The 12112-nt window shown below is 49.8% G+C and overlaps 1 protein-coding gene across 1 annotated transcript in view; it reads right to left on the reverse strand.

The window, feature by feature from the left end:
• Positions 1-12112, reverse strand: part of SH3PXD2B (SH3 and PX domains 2B) — a gene marked incomplete at both ends in the record, with an annotated part of 71288 nt that overhangs the window by 37287 nt on the left and 21889 nt on the right. The gene's annotated exons all lie outside the window — the stretch shown is intronic.

A 12112-nucleotide genomic window follows, 5' to 3' on the forward strand; every position in this document is an offset into this window, starting at 1 on the left:
CACAGGCTTTGAGGGATGAATGTTTTATGGAATCTTCAGCATTAAACAAATGATTTCCTGACTGATGCAGCTGCACTTCATATGTTTAGTCACCAAAGAGGTGATAACTACCTCCTGCTCTCGCTGGGTGCCTGCACTGGTGCTTCAACACGTGCACACAACTTCCTTGCAGTTGCTATGGTGCTTTACCAATGCCCTGGCAGGATCAATGTCCTCAGCATTTGCTTTACTTGGTCTTGCTGGAAAACACCATCTGGGTTGGACTTAGCACTTTACACAGAGCAGAAGAGGAGAAAGAGCATGACCAGCCATCTATCCAACCACCCAGATACTCCCTCTTTAGGAAGGAAGGGGAGGGAGATGCAAACTCCCCCTTGTTTTCTCTGGGGTATGGATCTGAGCTCAGTTTTCCATCACTTGAAGAGCTCACTAGTCCTAAGGGTATTTGAAACGGATCTTGCCCTCTCCTATTTAAGCTATTGCTCTCAGCATAAATAATTAAGTGCTTATGGAAGCACTGCAGACAACCTGCCCTGGGAGTGCCCTGAGCACCTACAAAGTCCAAACAACCATTCTCCTCCGACCCAATGAATATTTAAAGTATTTCATGCAGGGAGGAAGCCATGCAACTGGAGAGCCAAAGCCATTGATCCTATGAGAGGCATCTGCAGGCAGCCCTCACCCAGGAGGACAGGTACCACCGAGCCCCTGGATGCACAAGCCATGCTTCCTCCTGTCTGCTGCTCCACCTTGTAACACTGGGAGCCCCTTCACCACATGGAGTCCACGCAGGGCCAAGCTGTGGGGTCCCAACATGCCCTGGGGATGTGTCCCACTTGGCTCCCTGGTTTTCATGGCTCTTGTTCTTTGGCACCTATTTTTCCACGTGCTTTTTAAAGGTCCCTGCCCCTAGCTAAGGGCTGTGGACTCCTGCTAGGCATGAGCTTCTTTAAACGGCTGTAACACTAAAGCTAAGCATTTTTTGTCAATGTCGCCCTCTGCACATCCAATAATTGTTGGTTTTTTTTTCCTTGGATCTCAAATGCACTAAGATAAAATTCTTGAGGTTTGGTGGGGAGGGGGCAGAAGGAAGGAGGAATTTTTCCTACATTTGAGACGGAATAAAAAACTCCCCCAACACTCCCAAAGACAACAGGAAAACCAAAAGAAGCTCCCAAATATTCTCTCCAAAATGAAAACAAGATAACTCAAACCCAGAATGACACTGAGCACAAACGGACCGAGTTTACAGCTGCTTCTCAAAATGAATTTGAGGGAGTTCATAACAAAGCAAATGACTCCAGACTCAGCAATAACAGATGACTGTGGTGATGTTACCAGCAGCCACAAAGCGAGCAGAGCAGGGATGAGGGAGATCTTGCCTCCCCAAGGCACTGCAGGCTCCCAGGGCAGCACCACTTCCCCAGCCTTTCTGGGCAAGCAACACCCTCCTGCTCTTCCCTCAATCCATGAGAATAAGGGACGACACCACATCCCCATTACCCTGTAAAACACCCGTGTTGTGCTACAGCGGAGAGGTGGGGAAGAGCTCGGGAAAACTTGTGACTGGCAAAGGGTGAGCAAAACAAGTTGCAAATGCCGCACATCTGATTGCTGTTAAGCAACACAATACTCGAGTCACTGGAAGCTTTCCCCTCCTCTCAGCTTTGAACGCGAGCTGAGGATCTCTCGCTCCCGGGAGCACTATGAGCCTACAAGGCACAAATGGTGCAAGCTGTGTTTTCTTCCATATGCATGTGCCTGGGCTGTGCCTCTGGCCAGATCTGCTCCCAAACATGTGATCCCACCAAACCCAGCCAGAACTTCAGCCTGTTTCTCTGTTTCCTTCTGCTTCACCAAAAGTGCCTCCCGTAGTGGCTGCTCAGTGAGCAGGAGGCGGTGTGGGGGCCCTCTCGCTGCAGGCACCCTGCTGGAGCATCACCCCAGCCAGACCAGCCCTGCGCTGCCTGCCATGGGTCGGTACCATTATGCCTGTGCGTTCATAAGCTGCTATCTCTTCTCTTCCTGGAGGGAGAAAAGTAGGTTCCAAGGTGCCTGGAGCCCCCTCCAGCACACACAGAAAGGGAAGGTAGAGAAGGAACGAGGCAGAGGGGTCGGTCACATGGACCCTTCCAGCCTGGCTGCCACATCACACAGCTCCAGAGGAGACAGCAGCAAAACCTAGTTCATCAGTTTTACAAGGAATAAGCCTGTGGTTGAAGAACAGCTAAAAAACCCACTCCAACAAAAACAGCGCCAGTGCCACTGCAATCACGGCAGGCAGTTTGTGTTAGCAAGATACAAGAGCACACATCTGCGGAATCCAGCCCATGGGTCACGGGCTGATGGTTCTTCTGTAGCACTACACACACAAAAGAAAACACAGAACAGAGATGGGAAAAGGTCAGCTCCAGACCTGAGAGGTGCCACCAGGAAGCCAGAGGAAGCCAGCTGGCAGGGTTCTATGCCTTGAGGTTCCCTGTATCCTTTCTGGCCCATCTTGCTCCTGCTGATTTTGCAGGATGGGGACTACAGCACAGGTTCTTACACTGCTCTGTCCCAGGGGAGCCAAGGAGAGCAGGCACAGCTCTGGAAGAGGACTGGAAAAAGGATAAAAGTGCAGCAACCCCACAAGCCCTAGGGGAGTGACACACAGAAAGGCATCAGAAGATGGTCTGCACAAACCAAGGCAGGTCAGGGCAGGATTCCTGGGAGAGCACCTTTCTCCCTGGCCGCAACAGGGAAACGCACTCCCCAGCCAGCAAGGAATTGTGGAAGGGAGGTGATTGGCATGGGAAGACTTCCACAAATCGTATCAGCAGCAAGGGTTTCCATCCAAGCTCCAAACAAGACTGCTCACATCACATTCCCAGAAAGGAGGACTTGCCCAGACATCCAAGATCCCGGGGAGAGGGGTAGATGGGGCAGACAGACACACAGCTTTTGGGAGCACAGCCTTTCCTGCCAAGCACAGGAGAGCAGAGAGAGGCCAAGTCTCACTCTCAACAATGCACTCAGCCAGGTTGGGAAGAAAAATGAAGGCAAAAAAGAACAATAACACAATTGTTTCACCCCTTCCAAGATTATTTCTAAGTATTTGTGACAGAATCTTGAAAAAAATTAAATAAAATATTGGAGCAGATGCAGTCTGAAGTACTTGGTGTGCTTCGATTCTGCAGGAAGCTGCTGTAATCAGACTTTTCACCCATTCTTTTGCAGCAGGGAGGGTGCTCACACGGCTGCAATGGCCAGGGCACAGACACCCGAGCAGCATAGCCAGCCCCCAGCCAGGCTCCGACAGCAGCACGTTTATCGACATTTACCTCCACCACCAGTTTACCTTAACAATCAGCTGGTTTTCTTATTAACCCCCAAATGCCTGGGCAGTGAGTCCCTTTGGAGAGAGCCATCGTTAAAGGTCTGTGCACATCCTGAGAGCACGTGGTCCCCATGGCCGAGCTGCCCATTAATAGGACAGGCGATAACAGGGCCACCCGGGGAGAGGAAGCCTTTCAAGAGCAGCTTTGTATCAACAGCTAACAGACAGCTTCTTCATTAACAGGAAACTCGTAAGATAATATCCTAATTGAACCAATTAAGAGTGCTGCTGGCTGCAGAGGATCCTAGGGAGAGAGGAATGCATATACTCAGCAGTATTCCCAGGAAGCAGACATTCAGGGAGGGCTTTGCCCAAATAAGAGCTGGTGGTGTAATGCCAGAGGGATACACCATGCATATGGTGTAACTCCAAAGCAATACATCTGCTGGAGGATCATGGCCCCAGGTCTAACAGCCTGTGAGCTGGCCCTATTGCTTCCCAGATAGATTTAAACTCTAAGAAGTCTGCAAAACACCTCAACAAACCCTCAAGCCAAGTGCCAGCAGGTAACGTGTGTCATCGCTTTGCTGCTTCTCCTCTGCGCTCCGTCATAGAATCATAGAATAGTCAGGGTTGGAAAGGACCTTAAGATCATCTAGTTCCAACCCCCCTGCCATGGGCAGGGACACCTCACACTAAACCATGTCACCCAAGGCTCTGTCCAGCCTGGCCGTGAACTCCGCCAAGGATGGAGCATTCACAACCTCCCTGGGCAACCCATTCCAGTGCCTCACCACCCTCTCAGTAAAGAATTTCTTCCTTATATCCAATCTAAACTTCCCCTGTTTAAGTTTGAACCCATTACCCCTTGTCCTATCACTACAGTCCCTAATGAAGAGTCCCTCCCCAGCATCCTTATAGCCCCCCTTCAGATACTGGAAGGCTGCTATGAGGTCTCCATAAAGTGGAAAAAGTTTTTACTCTAAAATATAAAAGTGGGAGGGGAAAAAACCCTGTTTTTCATTTAGATCTGACCTAGTGGAAAGAAAAATCTCAGGTAAAATGTTAAACATAGAGGTCCTGCACTCCCCTGGTAACGATGAACCAGAAGGGCACAGGATTACTCTTGCTGCAAGTCCTCTGCAGCTGAGGGACTGTGGGATTTGCGTTTAGCAAGCTGCTCTAAAGCCCGGCCTCTCCATTACGGGGCTTTAGGGCTTACGTGGCACGTACCAGGGTTGCAGAAGAGAAAACAAGTCTTTGCCAAGTTACAGAGGGGATGGTGGTTCACACCACTGAACAGCAAGATATACCAGCACAGGCTGGGGGGTGATGAAATACTCAGGCGAGGAGAACAAACTCTTCCACTCTTGCACAACACCAGGAGCTGACGTTGGAGCGAGGCCCCGAGCCATAATCACAGGCATGGGGTGAGGGAACTTCCCCCCTTCTCTTATCAAGAGGATTTGCTTTGCCTGTGTGATGGCAGTTCAGTGTAAAACCACATTCCTCCTTCTTCGTCTAGCAAGTGAGAGCTGACCTAATCCATTCCTGCACCAGACATGTCTGTTATCCAGAGCAGAGAAGTCAGCTTTTGACATACCCCAAAGGCAAAAGGGAAAAAAAAAGAGTTCAACAAAAGGCTTCAGAGTCCAGCTGAGTGCGTAGCGGCAGAATCACAGGAGACTCTTTGTGAGAGCCACAGCCTCCCTGCTGAGAGAAGGCAGCCGCTTGCCATGGGGAAAGATGGGTCCGAGCCAAGCCTGCTCTCATCCCACAATCCTGAATCACCATTGGCCCCATCCCTCATGAGAGGGGGAGTGCTGCAGGCAGCCAGGCACATCGTATGCCCCATTTTCCCTGTGGTGGCAAACTCCAGATGGGGACATTCACATGCACCGCTCACCCCGACCTCCGCGTGCTCAGTAGGGCATCAGCCAGGTCTGCTCTTAAGGGAAGAAAAGTCCTCCTCACACCTGATCCACTGAAGGACAGCATCCCACTGATCCCCAAATGCATTGGGAAAGGGATGCAGGTCCAGCAGTTGCCTGCTGTCACAGCAGCACCCTGGCCCCACAGGGATGTGATGAGGGACACGGCTGTGTGCTGAGAACCAGAAACTTTGCAGATCAAAGCACCCTTGTGCCCTGGAGCCAGCTGGTTTGGGCAACATCTGCCAAGCACACAGTCTGGGAAAAAGAACATCTGGCAGTGTCTCACAGGACTGATGTTTAGTCTCTGTGACCATACAAGAGGCACCTTTCCTGCATCCATGTGAACTGTCTGTGAGGACACAGGGGATGAAAACACAACAGCCAAGAAGACAGAAGGACCAACACAGAGCAAGCTCAGATCCCAAGTGTGGTGATGCCAAGCAAAGGAGGTCAAGCCTGAGAAAGGACTCCACTGGTGCGACATCGCATAATACCCATTCAATGGCCAAAGTGAGCTGAGTGTTCAAAGGCAGTAATGGGAGCTGAAGAGCAGCAAAATTGAGCTGTTTCTGGATGACCACCATTTCTCCATAGTTCCGGCTTTTCTGGGCAAGGGATGAGTTCAAGTGCATTTTACACGTTACCACCCAGAGGCAATCCTGATCCCCTCAGCACTAGGAAATGGCATCACAGAGCGTGGATTGTGAAAAACTGATGGAAAACTTTAAGCACCATTCAGCAATAGACAAAAAAGAATTAACTGAGGTCAGAGAAAAAAGCACTACACAAATTGGCAGCAGCTGCTACTGCAAGAGAAATTTGCTATGAAATCACAGGAAGCATTAGACAGAGGGAGACACTGGTGCTCACTGACATGGAGAAAGTACCAGACACGGGGCTGGGACAGACGCACCCCACTGCACCCCCAGACCCAAGCAGCCTCTGGCCACCACCAAGCCTGTGCTACCCCAGGTACTTGCCCATAAACCACACAGACCAAAACTGGGGAGTTGGTGGGCTCTGCCTGCACACAGGGGCTCAGAAGATGTGGCAGTTCTACATCCCTAGGTTTGGTACGAGTGCAATGGTCCTTCAAAAGCAATCGGACAAAAAGCTTCCACTGCCCAGCACAGGAGATGTTTCCAGCCTGAGCGGCCACTGATTCTCTGAGCTCAGCTCCATCATAAGCAATTGAGACCACAATGGGCACTGCATGCCCACCAGGGATGCTGGGATTCCCAGCAAAGGACACATTCAGCCCCAAGCACTGAACCCCTAAAAGTCTGTGGTAACCTCAGTATCAGAAGCTTCTTGTTTCATCATCCAGCCTTGAAGTTTAAACCCCAGAAATCCCTAAAAGATTATAATGTTTATTAGTGATGAGAGATTGGGACTTTCTAGTCCCCGATATCACCATTGCAACCAATGTGCTAATTGTAGCAGATGGATGAAAGAGAGAGGCATAGAAGGAGAAAGACAATAGCCTTGTCTCCAGATTGCTGTCTCTGGTCAAGCCAGGTCCTGCTCCCACAGCCACATCTGTGTTTGTTCTGTGCCCATCCACAAGAGTATTTAAAAAACCCCAGTTTTCTAAGACTTTTGAAGTCTGTGTGCTTTCAAAAGCAATAAGTAGCTCCAGGTACCCACTCTGAGGCTCCCAGAAAGGAATGAGAGGGCAGACAAAGCTGCACCTTCCCAAAACCCAGCTCCAGTAAGGCATTGGGTGAGATACCCCGAGATAGCGGGATCCAAAATTACCACCTATTTTTCGCTGGCCCAAACAACTCCTGGAAAACCACTGCTTGCTTTCCATCCTTTTGTAAGCTTGTCAAGAATATAATTCAGAGAAACTAAGGAGGAAGTTTAGTGTATAAAAGAAGAAAAAGAAAACCTCAGATTTGGAGAAGAACAGCAAGCAGTCTCCCATTTACAGGCTCCTCACATTGCTGCTGATCCCTCCATCTGCTTCTTGGGTGACTAAAAGGCATTGCTCTTTACATACGATTCATTGGGGCTGAATCCTGGAAGTCATCATTCTCTTTACTGTACTTTACTAATCCATTTTCCATTTAATTTCTGATAATTGCAGCCTCTAGATGGCATTGGGTAGACAGGTCCCAGACTGCACAGATGAGTGCTGAAAGCTGCAGCACTCCATGCAGGCACCAGGAGCAGAGCATTAACATCACCAAGCAACCGGTACAGCATCCATAATTCACCACCGCGCCCCAGACGTGGGAAATGACTCTTGCCGGTAGACGTGCTTGGGAACAGAGCAGCAATACCCGGTGTGGTCTGCACCGCTTCCTCTTCCCCATCCCCTCCATGGGAACATCCCTCCAGCACAGCTGGGACTGTGTCACACGGGAAGTACCCCTGGAAGGAGCCTCAGCATGGGAGCTGGGAAGAGCTGCGTCCCTTGCCCCAGGCTGGTGACAAAGACCACAGAACCACCACCATAACCACTGCTGAAGCTGTCACGGCAGCAGCATCCATAGCGAAGGCTGCAAAGACAGTTCATGTTCACCCACATCCTCCTCTCTAGCATCCCATACTTGGAAGATTGGGAAGTCATGAGATTTAGTTTCTGTTGTGGAAATAGAAACAACGGTGGAGAAATACCAGCACATTTGTCCTATTTCATGTGTTGAGCAGCTGAGGCATAGCGAGGGGGAGGGCTGAGCTCAAATACTCCAACCAGATCTAGTTTCACATCTAACACAGCGCTTCATGCCAAGAGGCAACCTTCAGTCAAGCATTGCAGTGACAGGTGAGACAGACCTTACACACATGCCACCCCACTCGGACCTGCATGCTTGCCAAAACCTCAAGATGACTTGTCCCTAGCTTCTCCCCCAGATAGCTCATGATGTGATTTCTCTTTGATTCCTCCCTTCCCCAAAACCTTCCCCACTCCAGATGAGGAGAAGCAGGCCAGCGTACATTCTTTCCCTGAAATTAATGCAAAGGTTTCAATCTGTGGCAGGCCCAAACGTGATGAGACAAAGGAGCTACAGGCAGGGCTGCAAAAGCTGCAGTCCTTCCACTTGGGAGAGTGCTGCTGGTCAGAAACACCAGCCTCACGATCCTGCTCTTGCATGGGACTTCTTGCTGTTTTCCCTGCTGTTCCTTCCCTAAACACAAACCCCATTTTCCAAGCAAGCACAGCCAGCAGAAAGGCCAACGTGGAGAGCTTTTCATCCCCACCCAAGGGAGGATATTCTGCTTGGGTTCATGGTGGTGTCCATCAAGAACAGCTGCATGGCAGCGAGTGCAATTATGCAGGTAGAAAACGAGACACTACAAACCTCTGAGGTTTAACTGTCAAAATCAGGGTCTCCATTTGAAACAGATATGCCTTAGTCCTTAGCATGACCATGTTCCTTTCCACGCTCTCCCACCTGATAATAAAACTCATTGTCTGGAGGAGACAGAAGCTGATGGAACCCCCAGAGCCCTGGGCGAACAGACCCATGGACAGCAGAAACCAACCCAGCTCCTGCGTGAACCCACCAGTGTCCCCACAGCATCCCCACCCCACACCAGCAGCACGTTTACCTCATGGAGCACGCTGCCCTTGCATTCCTCCATTGACAGAAATGGTGGGATTTAAAGATGCTCAATTCATTGGTGCCCAAAGTCCCAGGTGAGCAGAAGCCTCTGCAGACTGCACATCCCCACAGCCGCAGAGGAGCCTGGCACTGCCACCATCTGCATGATGACAGGAGAGGACTCCGAGCACTTCTGAGTTCAGCCCTTGCCAAAGGGACGGAGCTTGCCAAGGAACTCTGCTTATTGCAAAACCAGAACTGTGCTGTTAAGCGATGTCTGATGGAGGAGACCAGCCCTCCTGGCTTATGGAGGAGTTAATACACTGAGCAGGGAAGGGTTGAGTGAGCACCGAGCAGTGGAGCTGGGCCATGGGGAGCCTTTGGGAATGCATAAAGCAGGATGCAGTGCAACTCCAGTGGGAAGAATGCCATCCTAACCTGGGATATTCACCCTTCACCAGGGCCCAGAGCCAGCAAACACAGAGGCACTGTGGAGGAGCCCCAGAAGCAGGCGAAGGGCAGCAGCCCTGCAGCTTTCTGTGCACTTAAACACGAGAATGCAGAGTTCACACGAAATTCAGCCCAAGCCACATACCTGGAACTGCACCTGCTTTTTTAGGATCCAACCAGGATAGAGGGAGGTTGAAGAATGCTAAGGTTTTCCAGCATAGCTAAACCTCAAAGGAGCATGAGCCTTGACAGCACCCTCATCTTAGAGCTCTTCTCTCTCACCACAAAAATAAAACCTGACAGCCTTCAGCCAAATTCACTGATTGATAAAAACCAGCACGATTCTGGGGCCTAAAGCAGCCACCTGTTGGCAGGTGGAAAGCAACTGCCCCCACATGGAAGCCTCAGAGCTCCCTGGGAACTTTCCAGCAGGATTTACTTCCTGGAGGTGTGCGGAAGTGTGGGAGGGGGAGAGGAGGGGAACTGGAAAATGCTGATTTGCCAAGAAGAAAGATCAGCAGACAAAGATCCGTTTCAATTAACGTTTCGGTTTGAACAGCAAAACCCAACAGCTAAAATTAAAGGGATTCTTCTTTCTTCATGTTTTAAATGATGCATCAAAAGGAAACTGTTTTTTGCAAAAATTAATAGTGAAAAACCAAGAGCACTCTTTACACATCCTGAGCTGAGCTTCTTCCTTTGCTAAAATTTAAACACCAACCTTCTTCCCAGCTTAGAGCAAGGAAACCTCACTGTTTTGAGGAGCTGCACAGCCTCCCAGCCAGCTTGGCACTCTGCGTGGCCGAACACAAAGCCTTCTTCAACGGCTGTTTCATCAGCCATTTTCAGCATGTATGTGTGCAGTTAAAAAACACAGGATTACAACTTTCTATTGACTGAGATTGGGTGAGAATGTCAAGATTTTGGGTCCCTACCAGAGGTGCTGGTAGTTTCCACACCCCAGTGCTCATGAGGCAGGAAAGGAGCAATGCCTGCTGCCAGCAGCGGCTCTACAGGTAGAAATTCTCCGACAGAGAGCAAGACCCACAACTTACTTTTCTAAGAAACATTTCCTGCATTTTCCAGCAATATTTATTCATAAAAACCCCAAACAAGTAAAAAATCCCCCCAAATGGAAGCAGCACTCTGCAAGGCTGAACATCTCAGCAGTGTGGATGGCTCTGCAGTGCCTGGGCAAGATGTCCATCAAAGTGAAGTTGCACGATATGGTCGAGCCAACTGAACTTTTCTCCTGCAGCACAAAGACAGGGAGAGGTCTCTCCTCCATCCTCCTCCTCATCATTCCTGGAGCCCCTCCAAGCTTGCAGGGATATGGGCTGGTTTGATGCCAGCATGGGGAAGACCAGCCCCAGAGTGGTCCCAAACCTCTTTGCACCCAAACTGGGCACTAAGGGAGGCATTTCTCAAAGTCTGCTACAACAAAGTACCTCCTTCCTCTCCAAAAAGGTCAAGTACTAGAGCACAGTTGATGGTAAATCATCAGCAGGCTGAGCTTGCAGAGGAAATTCTCCACAAGGATTTCTCTGCAAGGTGCACAACAGCACCTTGCCTATTAAAAAATACCTGGTTTGGCTAATTTAATATGCTATCTGCACTGAAAAAAACTCATCTGAATGAAAGCTTTTTCTTGTCCAAACCCTAAATATTCTGTCATCAAAGACAGTATTAAAACAACAAATTCACCAACCTTAATTACACCAAATTTAATTTCCAAGATCGAATTTCTATGCTGCCAGGTAAAGGCAGGCCTAAACATCATTTATAATTCACTGCTCAGTAAATCACCCCTACTGCAAAGGCCTCAAGATATGGTACCAGTAAGGCAAAAAGGCTTAGAGTGGTGAATGAAGACAAGGAAAATGCAGACTCTCCTCATGCCACCAGCTCACAAGGGAGACCATTTTCCACATAGGTTATTGTTCACATTGCAGTTCTGGAGAACGCCAGAATATAGGAGTCACCATAAAATAGGGTGTAGAGCAGTACCCTGAAGCCTGGGGATGTGTGGGATCCACAAGGTGATAGGATGATGGGCAGAAAGGGTGCCACGCACCCAGCAGCACTGGAATATCCCATGGCAGTGGAGAACCACAGGCTTCTGCAGAAGCAAAGCCACAGCCACTGGCAGGAAAACCATGGAGTCACCATGGCATCAAAAAGGGAACAGGTTGGCTGCTGGAGCCCTACAGCATCCACCCACTGGCACCACATCTCATTTTCCCCTCTCCATTTGCTGGTTAAGGAGGTTCCCCTCCCCACTCCCGGCTGGCTGGAAGGCATGAATCACAGAGGAAGGGCAGATCCTGCACACCCATCCTTCTCTCCCTGCAAGGTCTCCCCTAGTCCAGCCTGTGGAGCTGCCTCACTGCAGCTGGCACAAATGGGCCTCCCTCATCCCACCCACAGGATGCCTGCCACATACCCAGGAAAAAGTCTGTGCTGAATCCCAGCGATGGCAATGGAAGCCTGACAAGCCTCAAAGCAGAGAGAATATAGAAGAAGGAAAAAAACATGCGAGGAAAGTAAGAAGAAAGGAGCATCACTTCTCAGATGGAGCAGAGTGCTGGGAAGGTAGAGCAAGAGGTTAAATTCTTCACTTGTCCCCAGGCACACAAGGAAGATCACTGCAGAGGTCTATACCTCACTTTGCAAGGGGACTCCGAGACTGCAAGACATCCTTCACCAAAAGCACTTTGAACAGCCAGTGTGGGAGCAGTGATTTACAGCACTGTGGAAGACCTGTGACATCCAATGAAAGGCACAGAAAAGAAGTGGAAAATCCAGACTGCAGGAGAACATGTTGTTCTTTCAGCTTTATCACCTTCCTCTGCAAGGGC

This window comes from Psittacula echo, assembly GCF_963264785.1.
Source record: "Psittacula echo genome assembly, chromosome: 11".
Lineage (NCBI taxonomy): Eukaryota > Metazoa > Chordata > Aves > Psittaciformes > Psittacidae > Psittacula > Psittacula echo.